This window comes from Rattus norvegicus, chromosome 1, assembly GCF_036323735.1.
Source record: "Rattus norvegicus strain BN/NHsdMcwi chromosome 1, GRCr8, whole genome shotgun sequence".
Classification (NCBI taxonomy): Eukaryota; Metazoa; Chordata; class Mammalia; order Rodentia; family Muridae; genus Rattus; species Rattus norvegicus.
Genome location: NC_086019.1, coordinates 239,095,757 through 239,110,055, shown reverse-complemented (window position 1 = coordinate 239,110,055; position 14,299 = coordinate 239,095,757).

Here is a 14,299-nt window from a genome sequence, read left to right as displayed (position 1 = left end):
GAGGGAGCAGTATCACCAACTTCATTTTACCTAGACATACATTTATTATACGTACGTACACACACACACATATATAATGTATACATAATTTATATATGTATGTGTACATATATGTGTATGCATAAAAAACTATGTATGTATATACATATACTTAAATATGTATAATTTTGGTAAACATAAAATATTATTTTGTATGGATTTTTGAAACATCCTTAATGTTATTTATCTCTTCCCCCTCCTATTCTTCTGTGTTGCCTTCCCTCCCTCCTCTTCAATTAAAGCCCCTCCCCCAAATTTTCCAATCCTCCCTTCATAGTACCTGTGTCCTTCTGTCCCCCTCTCTAGAGCTTCCTTCCCCTTTGCCTGAATGGCTTCTTTTACTCTCATGGTTATTCCAGATTTTATACTCACATCTGAAGGCTGACAGCTAGGATCCACGGGTAAGGGAGAATGTGTGGTGTTCGTCTTTCAGGCTCTGAAAGTCACTTTACTTAATGTAACATTTTCTAGCTCTATCCTATTATCTGGGAATTGCATGATTTATTTTCTTTGTAGGTGGATAAATTCCATTGTGTGTGTGCACACATTTTTGATATCCATTCATCAGCTAAATAGCACGGAACGTACTTCCCTTTCCTAGCTGTGAGATCATTTAATTTTATGTGACTCTGGAACTTTAAGGATTGTCATGGTGTTGGTTTATTTTTTTCTTCACATTGATGTTTACACTAGCGGGACATATAATAGAAGGAAAAGCTGGTTTTGTTCCTGGCCTTCTTTTGTTCATGTTTGTACCATATCACTCTTCTAAAACACAGATGGAGTACGCCTCATACCTGCAATGTGAACACAGCACAGCCATGGTGAGACACAAGCTATTATCACAAATGCCCTTGGGCTCGCACTCCAGTCATGCCCTCTAGTTTTGGACAGAAATCTTAGAAGCCCCTAATTGATAATAGAGTTACATAACCGAATATTGACCATACACAAATTTGATACAGTTTTATTCAAACCCAAGTCTATTAATTTATATTTTGTCTGTGACTGTCCCCTCCCCACAATAAGCCACTGTATTGTACCAGCCTAGAAAACCTGAAATTTTAATTTCTTCACCTACCAGTGATATGTTGGATAGACCAGAATTAATCAATAGTTGTTGAGGATTTACTCTATGTGAGGCATAACGTTTGGAAACTTTATATCAATTTTCACATTAATTTGATTTCTCTCTCATTTTATAATCTTGAACAGAGCTGTCATAAACAACCTCTTATCCTACCCAGAATACCACACGGTTTGTTTCCCTGGGGTCAGGCCTTTGCGTGTGTTGCCTTCATCTTCTGGAAGGTGTTTCTCTTTTCTTTTGGAAAAACTCGTCTTTCACTATGTACCTCTGGTCATTCCCTTCACATTTGTCAAAGACAATGCTGTTTCTTCATCTTGAATTTTAGGACCATCGATGTACCAGTCAGCATGCTGGACCCTCAGGTGTCTGAATTTTCCCACTGGCTAACATGAAGACTGAGAAATACATTCAAAAACACACACTGAACGATGTCCCAGAAGTCTGGGATCACGCACCTCTTTGCTTCCTTTATGAAGTGCTGGCTCCTATAGTACCATAGAAAAGTCTAGTTCTAGATATGGACATTCGGGGTAGGAAGCTAAAATTTAGGTGTGTTACCTGAGTGTGGGGCAGAATCAATAATGTGTATGGTTCTGCTAAATAGTGTATTTGTAATGATGAGTTCAGAAATGGGGAATTGCATAGGTCATTGTGGTTTTAGATTTTGTATATTTATTATTTTATGTGTATGAGTGGTTTGCTGCATGTATGTATGTATGTATGTATGTATGTATGTATGTATGTATGTGTAGCACATGTATGCCTGGTTCTTTCAGAGACTGTAAGAAAGCCCTAGAACTAGAGTCACAGATGGTTATGAAACTACCCTGGGCTGCTGGGAACTAAACCCAAAGTGCCTTCCCCTCCTCATGCACAAACACAAAATTTAAAAGACTCAAATTGCTGTTTCTTGGGTTAACCTAGAATTTAAAATAAAAGTTATATCTACTAATAATACAAAATAAGTAAAATGTGTGCTTTAAATTCCAGCCTTCTTCTTTCTGTTTGTGTAGAGGGAAGCACTACCAAAAGTCTCGTCCATTCAGAACAAACATCTACGCAGGATGTTGTTGGAATGTCCCTTCTATTGACTCAGTGGCGTCAGACTTTCAATATGTCATAATCCTGGATTGCCCCTTTCCATCCGATAGGGTGGTTACTCTGTCAGAACTGCCCAGTCGCTACTTTCGCCACCGTCAGATCTCTGTCTGAATGTCACGTCTCCGGGAGACCTGTCCCACCTGCTCTCTAGACCTTCATCCTATTTGTTTGTCCTGCTACTTTCCAAAGTTATACATTTCTTTGTTTCAATGTATGTACATGCAAGCCTTTTCTAGGTTAGAACCTGGGTCCCCAGCATACAGGGTAGTGCTTGATACTTCATAGATACTTGATAAACATTTGCTCAGGAAATGACAGAGAGAATGACTAGCCACTCGTTTGTGGTAACTTTTAAGTTAAATTAATGGCCAATTAATTGCTTAATGGTGGGTTTGAAAGAATTTGTTTTTCCTCTACATTGATTCATGATATAGTGTAGAGAACTTTTAGAAACTTTACCGTAGTTTACTCTTGCTCATGCCATTGAAAAGGAAAGCAGAGGACTTAGGAACAGAAGTAAAGGCTTCTGGGCTAGATGCTGTGGAGGCCCCAGGGACAGTGCTTGTCCCAGCAGGCTATGTATCTAATCCACTTTTTAATTGGTAGCAGGAGAGCAGATCACAATGTCACCAATTGTCACAACACTGTTCCCAACTACAAATGGTTATGTGATTTGTCTGTCTTAGAGAGAGAACCTAGAGCTCTTTTGTGGCGACCATTATGGCTCAGAGGAGCCTCTTCTCCAGCAACATAGAATGCAGGTGCTAAGCTTCCTATGACAACTATCAGAATTCTTCCAGAGCGTACGGCTTTGTGAAAGCTTTTGAATATTATGTTTGCATGGGTATTTAAAATGACTGCATTAAAACTAAATTTCAAATACTGTTCCTTCACAGATTTAACTAATTATCATGGTAACCTGTTGATTAAAATAGATAGCCTTCATATAAAGTAGGTGTTTGCTCAGGTAGCTTAAGTTCTACAAAAAGACAAATTTCCCCTCTGATTCTTCTACCCTCAAATGCACAGCAGTCCACTAGATAGGTAGACTTTAATTTCTAGTTTCCATTTATCTATCTACCTGTCTGTCTGTCTGACTATCTATCTATCTATCTATCTATCTATCTATCTATCTATCTATCTATCTATCTATCATCTATTTTATATGAGGTCTCAATAAATGACCGAAGGTAACTTCAAACTAATGGCAATCCTCCTGTCTCAGACTTCAGAGTTCTGTGATTTTTATGCTAGGGTTTGGGCTCCACTGACGTTTTTGTGTTCTCACTACCAGTGTACAGAAGTTCTCTATTTTTTGGATGCTTATCTGTCCTATAGGAAGAATCAGGAACTTGTATTTCTAGTCATGACTGAGGATGAAGTTAATTCATGTGTTGATTATATTTATTTTGTGTGTGTGTGTGAATCGCCTGCTCAGACATTTTTTTCTATTAGTTTCTTTTTGGTGGGTACAGTTAGTTACTTGACTTTTCCTTTCATTAGTTCTCGAAAATAGTGATCCTCAACCTTCCTAATGCTGTGATCCTTTAATACAGTTCCTCATTTCATGGTGACTTTTAACCATAAAATTATTTTTTTGTTGATACTTCATAACTGTAATTTTGCTACTGTTATGACTTGTAATGTAAATATCTGATATTTAGGATATCTGATATGCGACTGCTGTGAAAGGGTCATTTGTCCCCCAGAGGGCTCAAACTCACTGGATGGAAACCATTGCTCTAAAACACATTGAAGAGAACGTTGAGAGAAATGCTCACTTTAGATGACGATGACGACGATGATGATGATGATGACAATGATGGTGATGATGACGATGACAATGACAACAGCCACAGCAGCAGTAGAAATCACTTTATGCTTTGACCCATTTATTCTGCACACTTTTTAATGGTTTTCCTAATAGTGATTTCATGTTTAGGTTCAAAACCTAAAGACACCCTTGGGCGGAGTTATAAGCATTCCCAAGTATTTGATTGGTCTGAGGAGTAAGAAACAAAACACAGCGTGCAGCCCTGTATGTGAGGGTGACCACCTTCCATGGTGTGTGAACGAAGCCACTGTTGACTGTCAGACTCATCCAGGTGCTGCTGCCCTTCCTCAGCTGTCAAATACCATTTCAAAGTGCGAAAGGATCTCTCGCTGTCACTTTACAGAGCAGCAGGCCCATCTTACTTGAAAATTCTCTCTTTTTCACCAGAACATTGGGGGATTGTAGTCACACATGAGAATCTTCTTCATGGGTGCTTCAACTCTTTCACAAGTGATGCTAATGGCTTAGGAAACGCTTTAACTGAAACATGATTATAACTCGATGTTTAAACATTTTGGTTTTTTTTTTTCCAAGAAACTCTACTGTAACAAGAGTTTAGTCCTTATTTTTACCTCTGAACTTTCACAGTTTACCTTTGATAGAAATGACAAAGGATCACAACTTCTGTGAATAACGTTTCCAAACAGGATTCACTTCTTGAAGAGATCATTATGAACTAACTATCAGTATACACTTTACGTTTAGCATGGCTTCACGGTGGAGATTTAAAATACTTCTCCATAGGGCATTTAAATAAAGCTTAACATTTAATCTCTAATTCTGTATTGTTAGAATGATAAAACTGATGTTGGGAGGAATTAAAATAATGTTTATTATACATTTTCAAAACAGAAATTTGCTTAATCCAACCCCACTTTTAGGTTATCAAGCTTTAAAATAAGCAGCACATTTTTTTTCTATAGGAATGGGATGGCACATTCCTATCGCTTTCATCTCATATTTCTATTTGTAATCCTTTTTCATCTGTCATTAAATGCCCAAGGAGTTCCCTTTTTCAAAATCAATACCCCCCAAAAATGCTACTCTAGCAGACTTGAGATGGGTACTTACTAGTTTCCAAATTCAGGTTATTTTCTATATATAGATGTACATGAGCTCATCATTATTAAATTATGTAGTATAGACTCATCATCTCCCATCAATCACCCACATCTAAAATAAGAAATTTGCTTTTCTTCTGGCAGAAGAGACCATTACAGGAGTGATGACTTTTCTCTTAAAGATGGTTTATATTGCTGAAATATTGTGTTTTAATTGTACAATGGAGAGATGGCCAGCTGCACAGGGTGTGTCAAACTCAAATATATTTAAGGTATGAGAGTAAAATGAGGGTGTTTGTAGAGTGAATATCTCAGTGCGTTGCATGCTTATTATAGGTTAATGTATAGAAGAATCACATGTTCTTGATGATTTACCCTGAAATACTGAATTTTTAATAGCAAAATCAGAATTCTAGATCATCTTCCCCAAAAGCACTGTGTTTCAAGTGTTTCAAGAAATCCCTTTTAAATTGTTCACCCTATTTGATATTGCTCATTCCCCTTGGTAAAGAGCAATGTAGTGCCAACCATTAAAGCTTTTCATTTACGGTGCCAGACATTGTCCTAGCCATATACAACATGGCTGCAGATAGTGCTGTAAGTGCTAATTGCCCACTATGTGACTGCTTGTCTCCAAAACCACACACATCTCACTTCAGCTTTTAGAATAATCCCATAAGTAGGTGGTATTAGGTGTATTTCTCAAAGAGTCTGGAGCGTGGAGACCTATCTGAGGAGTACTGTAGCCTAAGTAATTTACATAAGAGGATGGAAGGCCTGGCTGGGTACCTTGAGAATCCACACTGTGAACAGTTCTCATCTTGACAGAAGTCATCATAGGCAGCTGGTCTTCACCATCCTTAGTGGTGTCATCTGCCGTTCTTCCTTCCACAAGGACCTATATTTCAAAATCACACATGCCCCCGCTCCTCTCTCTCTCTCTCTCTCTCTCTCTCTCTCTCTCTCTCTCTCTGTCTCTCTCCCTCTCTCTCTGTCTCTTTCCCTCTCTGTCTCTCTCTGTCTCTGTCTCTGTCTCTGTCTCTCTGTCTCTCTGTCTCTCTGTCTCTCTCTCTGTCTCTCTCTCTGTCTCTCTCTCTGTCTCTCTCTCTCTGTCTGTCTCTCTCTCTCTCACACACACACACACACACACACACACCAAGCAAGCAGAATGTAAAAAAAAAAATCCAACTAGCCCATGAGGAAGTATGATCAAAGTTTGGAGATGAGGGCTCAGCATGCTTTGCTGTGCCCCCTTCATGCTGAAAGTCCATTGTGCATTTGGAAATATTACCCATCTTCTAAAGAGAAGTGGTATTTTCATTCTAGCCAATATATTCCTCCAGTTTTCCTTACACCTGGAAAAGTCACCGCTTTCTGAACTTTAACTTTCAGATTCTTTAACAGAGAGAAGATAGTCTTTCTCCTTCACCAAACAAAAGCAGTAAGCGAGGAGCCAACCACTAAGAGCAAAATTGAAAATCGAAGAAAACTGTTTGGCCTTCAATTTCATCTCAAACCCTGAGTCCTTGTTTGAGATACACAATGAGTTCACTCTACAGGAAGAAATGAAATGTTATTTTACCAAACTTATTGCGTTGTTCATATAGGACACATTTTCTGAAAAAAATTCTATTGAGTCTGGTGGCAAGAACGTCTTTAAAAGTAGATGGTTGGTGATTATTTATGTCACGGTGACGTCTGTAGCCAAGTTTACTTTCCTCTGAGCTGTCTCTGAACCCTTATGCTGTCTTACTTTTGATGAAACATTAGAAAACAGGTAGAAATAAGCAGCTGACCGAGCGCCTTTAAAAACCATACAAAAAGACTTAGCTGGAGTTAAAAGGAAAACAAGGTAAATCGTAGAAGCTACAAAGAATATTTTACTAAGCGACATAGACACTAAAGATTTTGTTCTTTGTTCTTAGGACCTACTTTGCTGAAAGAGAAGGCTGTGAGTGGAGAACTACAAACACTCGAGTGATGTCAGTATCACCCCAAGTAAGTCTTGTGCTGGAAGCCTTAGTTTGTTGGGTTTGTGGCTGAAATCCCCCTCGTTTGATTGCATAGTACTCTCTGCCCAGGAAACAGAGAGCAGTGGTTGCAGTCAATGATCTGATCCTCTGCCCTTGACTAGTTGTGCTTTGTCTGATTCTTAGGAAGACTTACATCACTGGCTTAAATGTCTGTAAGAACGAGTAGCTGGTTGATCATCAGATCCTAATAATCTAACGACTAAGGCATAAGTAAATAGTAGACCACGTAAAATGTACAAGTTCATGGCTGGAATCAACTTTAGTTTTCATTGAATTAAACCAATTCATTTTACAAAGACAACACAAAATGTGATGCTTTCTAAAAATGTCTTTTTTATTTTTATTTTATTCTTTGACAGATTCATATGTGTACATAATGAATTTTTGTCAGTTTTACATCCCACAACTAGCCTGGATCTTCTCTTCTTCTCCCACCAAAAACGCTTTTTCTTCCCAAGAAGTCTTCTTCCTTCACCTTTCCCTTGAGTGATCCGCTGAATTGACTCTGGGCTGCTTGCATGATCTTGACTGGAAGGTTGTTTGCTACAACATGGGCAACTTATCCAGTGGCTACCTCTTGGAAGAGAGCAGCACCTTTTACCAGAGCCTCCATTAACTGTCAGAAGGCTCTAGAGAAAGATGGTACCTCATAAACCCTTTCCCACCTCATGACACAGAGTCCCAATCTCATTCAAACCTTTGTGCGGATCCACAGCTGCCCTGAGTTCATGAGTACAGTAGCCATGGCATGTCCAGAAAGTACTCTTGGCAACAAACTTTCCTATACTCTGGCTTTTCCATAAGGTGGGAAGAAGCTAGAGGTAGAGATTTCTGAGTGCATCTCTGACTTTTGGGCAAAGACCAAAATTATTATTTGTTCCCATGGGCCCAGTGACCCTACCCTCACCCCCACCCCGAGTCCTATCATCCAAGGCTACTTCTAACTAAGATTAGGGTGCATTGGCTTTTGGGGGCTCTAAATCCTCACTGCTTTCCCCAGTCTTTTTCCTAATTAATCATCACCCAGCCTTCTGCATTTACTCTTGAAATAGAGCTTCCCCCAGGAGGTCTTTCTATCCTTAGCTTCCACGCAGCTCTTGTGGTGCTCATGTTTTCTTTGCCTATTACTACCTATCCCTTTCTCCTTGGTGTTATCTAAGCCCACGGAGGGCTTCACCTCTGAGTGATTTTCCTCTGTTCTATTCCTGGCACAGCTCCCACACAGACCACATTCACTTCACATTGGTAAATGAGTGTAGGCTGTGGATGGACGTATTATCTGCGTTATGTTGGGCCAGGTGAAGCTGTGGTTTGTATAGGTAAGGGGACTGCAAGAAGAGATCAAAAGATCTTCTGCTGGGAAGACAAGCTTTAGTGTTTTCTGTTTAGCTTCCTGGCTGACTGCCAGTTTGGGGTCTCGAGAGCCAATTTCCATCGCAAATGGAACCATATCTTAGTTCTTTGGCAAGGGCATGTAAAATTCTGATCAATTAGACACAGAAGGGTCAGTGCAAGTCTGTTAGGGCTGAAAAGAGTCGTTATAGGATCAGCAAATTGCCACTTTTATAAAAGGGGAAGTAAGACTTGCCTGGACAGTCAATGCACTAACATACTTAAAAACCTGGATTTGAGGGTTCGAGTAACAACACCTGGGTATTTAGGTCTATGACAGAAGATGGACCGTTGTCATATTTTGCACACTTACTTAGATTGTCCTCATTCTGAGTAATGTAGGTTGATGTGTTACACTTATGTTCATTGTCTGCTAACTTCCATTCTGAAGACCAGGGGAGAGCCTGGTTTTCTGTGCGTGCATTAATGTGTTGGGGCTTGCTTTAAGGAATTCTGTGAGTCATGGCTTACACCTCATGTAACTGATTCCTGCTTTGCAGTAGAGTCACTGAGAGGACAGGTTGGAAACCTTTGTGATTGCTTTAAACACAGAAGAGTTTCTATATTTCTCTTACTGTCACAGACAGAAACAAACAAAAACAAAAAGAAACAAAAAAAAAACCTCAAAAAGCCAAAAATTAGTTCGCCAGTTTCTTATCCTTTCCTGAAATTATTACTATTTGCAAAAATCTATTAAAAAGTCTTTGATCGATCATTTTATAAAACTACATAGTGTTCTATTGCATAGGCATTTCTTCATTTAACTAACTTTGACATTTGATCATCTAGGTGGTTTCTAATCTATCAGTTATATATGTCGGATAATGTAATATTTCTCCAAGATAAACTTCTAGAAATCAAATGATTAGTTGTGTGGTAGAGAAATTTGACTGTAACTGATACATTTTACCTGATACATGATTTGATTTTTTTTCAAATAGTCTCTTAAACTTCTGGACAGCAGAGTTTTGTTAAATACTGTTTTTCCTAGCAGTTAGCTTACAAACGCCCTAAAAAGTCAAGCATAGAGGTTCTGGCATACCATACGTATATCTGCTTGATTGATGTCTAGCTTTAGTAACCCTGACCAAGCTCTTCCCAACTGTTTTTTGAGCTAAACTATAAATGTAACATCAACTTCCCTCGAATAAATCTGCTGGTCAACATTTTTGCCTGTGGAAAGTTTCGGGTGGACCTTCTGATAGATCTTTTGTTTCTGTAACATTTCATGGAAATTGGTTGATTCTTGACACGTGTAGATGACGGTGACGATGTGCATGTGTGCGGTGTGGTAAGGATGCAGGTGGAGAATCACAGCTTTTCCTTACCTGTGTTCAGTATTTAACCACTGGGCTCTGGGATACACTTCTATGGTCCTGTCAAGTTTCTATTACTGAACAGAAATTACAGCCTGAGCTATGAGTTCTGTTAGCAATTATAGCTTGAGATCTGACCAAGATTTGCATTCCCACCAATTCTCAATCTTTTTTTTAAATTTATTTTTATTTTTTTTACTTCAGTCTTTTAGTCATTTTTTATTCCTTCTTTTATTTAAGTTTTTATACTTCAGGTTTGATTACCCTTCTAGCCCATCCTCTTATTGTTCCACATCCCATACCTTCTCCCCACCCCGCTGTATCCTTGAGGATGTCCCTACCCTACCAGACCTCTAAACTCCCCAGGAGCCTCTAGTCTCTTGAGGGTTAGGTCCATCTTCTCTGACTGAACACAGAGCCGCAGTCCTCTGCTGTATATGTATTGGAGGCCTCATGGAAGCTGGTGTATGCTGCCTGGTTGGTGGTCCAGTGTCTGAGAGATCTCAGGGGTTCAGGTTAATTAAGACTGCTGGTCCTCCTACAGGGTCACCCTCCTCCTCACCTTCCTCCAGCTTTTCCCTCATTCAGCCAGAGGGGTCAGCAGCTTCTGTCCATTGGTTGGGTGTAGATATCTCCATCTGACTCAGCTGCTTGTTGGGTCTTTCAGAGGGCAGTCATGATAGGTCCCTTTTTGTGTGCCCTCCATAGCCTCAATAATAGTATCGGGCCTTGGGGCCTCTCCTTGAGCTGGATCCCACTTTGGGCCTGTCACCGGACCACCACCTTCTTCTTCTTCTTCTTCTTCTTCTTCTTCTTCTTCTTCTTCTTCTTCTTCTTCTTCTTCTTCTTCTTCTTCTTCTTCTTCTTCTCCTTCTCCTTCTCCTTCTCCTTCTCCTTCTCCTTCTCCTTCTCCTTCTCCTTCTCCTTCTCCTTCTCCTTCTCCTTCTCTTCCTCCTCCTCCTCCTCTTCTTCTTCCTCCTCCTCCTCCTCCTTCTTCTTCTTTTTTTTTTTAGCTTTGTAAGTTGTTTATTATAAGGAAAGTGACGACCCAAATACATTTGACTCATGATGCATTAGGATGCTCAGTTTTCTATATTTTTTTTTATTAACTTGAGTATTTCTTATATACATTTCGAGTGTTATTCCCTTTCCCGGTTTCCGGGCAAATATCCCCCTCCCCCCTCCCCTTCTTTATGGGTGTTCCCCTCCCCATCCTCCCCCCCTTGTCGCCCTCCCCCCAACAATCTAGTTCACTGGGGGTTCAGTAGGAGACTTCAACACCCCACTCTCATCAATGGACAGAACATGGAAACAGAAATTAAACAGAGACGTAGACAGACTAAGAGAAGTCATGAGCCAAATGGACTTAACAGATATTTATAGAATACTCTACCCTAAAGCAAAAGGATATACCTTCTTCTTTTGTTTAGTTCCAGTTGACTCTAGAATTGTAAATTGGAATGCTTGAGAATCACATTCTTAGCACTAGATGGCGTGTTAGAGTCATCACACTAGCTGAAAGTGGGCTAGAGCTTGAAGCAGATGCACAAGTAACTTCCCATTGTGACTTAAACACTATACACTCACTTTACAGCCATCCGGCTCTATCACAAGAGTACTCAGAAGCTAGGAAAGAACAGAGGTGCAGACTACTCAGTCTCACTGCACAGAAATAGCCACTGCTCTGTGGTGTGGATTTTCTAGGGACATGTTAGGGCACATGTATAAATATGTGTTGCTAGGTAGATACTGTTTTGAAAACTACCAAATACATAGCAAAATATCTATTTTACCCAACAATTCACATGTGCTTTATGATCCTAAATGTATAATATTATACAAGTTAGATTTACTTAATAAATTTCTAACCAGTTTATTATTGCAGGTTTAGTTTGTCCATGGGTTGTGCTGCTATCAACGTTATTGAAATTATCGTCAGCTGCAATGCTCTCCATATTTTTCCGATTATTTATTTGTAATTTGAAACGCCAAATGATGCAAGTATTTGGAATGCAGACACTTGTGCTCCCAGATTAGCTGGAGTGCTATTGACCGGATTTTCCCTCCTTGCCACTGCACATATTATACAAGTGGCCAATTTCCCCAACCCTTAAACCAACACTGACTGTTCTCATTCGCTTGATTGGTTTTTAGTATGAGAAGTGAAAAATTGATAACGCATTGCCTTATTTGGCAGGGTTCTGTTGTATTCAGAGTTATTAATGAGAATGCTCGTTATTTTTATTTTAGCATTTCTTCTCTATTTCACAGCCAGATCTTTGCATAACCTGTTGGACACTGCTTTGTGGTAGATAGCAGAGGTCCTCCTGTATTCAAAACCTTAATCCTTTGTGCCTTTTGTGTTACAAAAGTTTAAACAGTTATTTAATGTTAATTGCTGGTTACTATTTGCTATTTTGTTTGCATGTGCACATGTGTTTGCATGTGTCTGGAACTTCCTAGCCTCCAGAACCTGAAGAAGTGATGTTTAGAAACTACTTAATCTGTATTTTATTCTAATGACCCAAAGTGAACCATGACATTCCTCAATCGGAAATGGTGTAATTTTTGTAATCATATGCCTAAGAATATTGCCAGTGGTGATTTCTTAAATATTTGGTTATCCACCTACTTATCCATCCACCCACCCATCCATGTGTCCATGTATCCATCCATTCATCTATCCATCCATGCATACATGCATCATACATACATACATACATACAAACATACATACACCCATCTGTATAACCATGTATCCCTCCATCCAAAACATATTCTTCAATACTTTGCAGACACCAGGCTCTGGATATATATATGTGTGTGTGTATGTATATATATGTATATGTGTATATATGTATATATGTATATATGTATATATGTATATGTGTGTATATACATATATGTAGATAGATAGATAGATATATTAGTGAATGGATAGGCATGACCTTAGCTGATACAAGTAAATAAATATTCAAATCTGAAGAGGAAGTAAATGCAAACATAAACCCATAATAATTTTATATTTCATGTAGCCTTTCAAAATACTATGCGAGCCCATGAACCTCTATCTCAAAGGACCCCGGCAGAGGCAGAAACCAGCCAAACTAAATCTTGACCACTGGTAGGAGCTATCAGGAAGCAAATACAGTGGAGAGCTTTGCTTGTCAGGGTAGGCTCATGGAAAAAAAAGTTGTAGCAAAAGAGAATCTTGCATACTCAAGGCTTTGAAAGGAGGCCAATGTAGCTAGAACAAAGCACACCATGCAAGTAAAGGTAAGCTGGACAGTGCTGGGTTTGGCATGTGGGGGTCACATGAAAGGTGCTTTCTCGGTTTTAGGAGGAACTTGGAGGGTTTTTAAGGGAAAGGTGCCATGAGAGCAGACATTTACACTGTTGTTGTAGCGTTGGGAATGGATTGAGAAGAAGCCAAACTAGGCAAGGGGTAGTGTGTGGACAGCTGCAGTGCACTGGGAAAGTAATGATTGGAGTGCGAAATAGGGTCGTAGCTTCGAGAGTAGGAAAAATATGCTGAGAAAATGAGATGGACACCGCAAGATGCTAGTTTGAAAGTGGAGTGGAAGTAGAGGGTTTATTGATGATGACTTCATAAGTTTATGGCTCTTGCAACTGAATGGCCACAAAATGTTATTCACCAAGGAGACATGTCCTAGGAAACAGGCAGGAGTGAGGTAGAACAGTATGTTAAGTATAGAACATCCAAGATGCCTCTGAGACATAAATGTCAAGTTGGCAATGAGAATCAGACCCGGGTTCCAAAGGAGAGGCCTATGCAAGAGGTATTATGTTTGAAAACCGTTAGTCCGTGCCTGTAAAAACCACACCCAGGAACTGCTGTAATAGACATGGCAGAGATCATAAAGAGGAAGAAGGTTTTGGAAAAAAAGCACAGGACGGGCCCTTAGCCTCAAGGAAACTTTGAATTTAATGCCTGGTCAGAAGGACATGAGCTTGAGAAAGAACACAAGGAGCAGCCACAGAGGACATTAGGAGGCTGCACGTTCTCAGTTCCATGGGTTACTGGATTCTACTCGCTATGACCCCATGACCCCAATCATAGCTACTGGATGAGGACTGGGCATTTGATCTAAGCACAGCTCTTCTCCAGGCTAATTAGAAGCACATGAAGCTTGCTGACACAGATATTGTTTCCAGCCCAAGTTATCCACTGGATGGAGGGTGAAGTAAATTGCATCGTCTGACTTGGAGATGTTGGATACCAGACCTACTGAAGAAGGAAGTCTTTAGAAATGAGAGCAGATGCCAGACACCTCCCCTCCCCCAGGCGGAGTAAAGAGGGAGAGGCACCCCCAAGTTCCTGCTGCTCTCTGTTGGGGGGTGGGTAAGGAGGGGCGACCAGGAGCACAGAGCTATTTTGCATTCTAAACAAGCTTTCATTCTCTGAATGATGT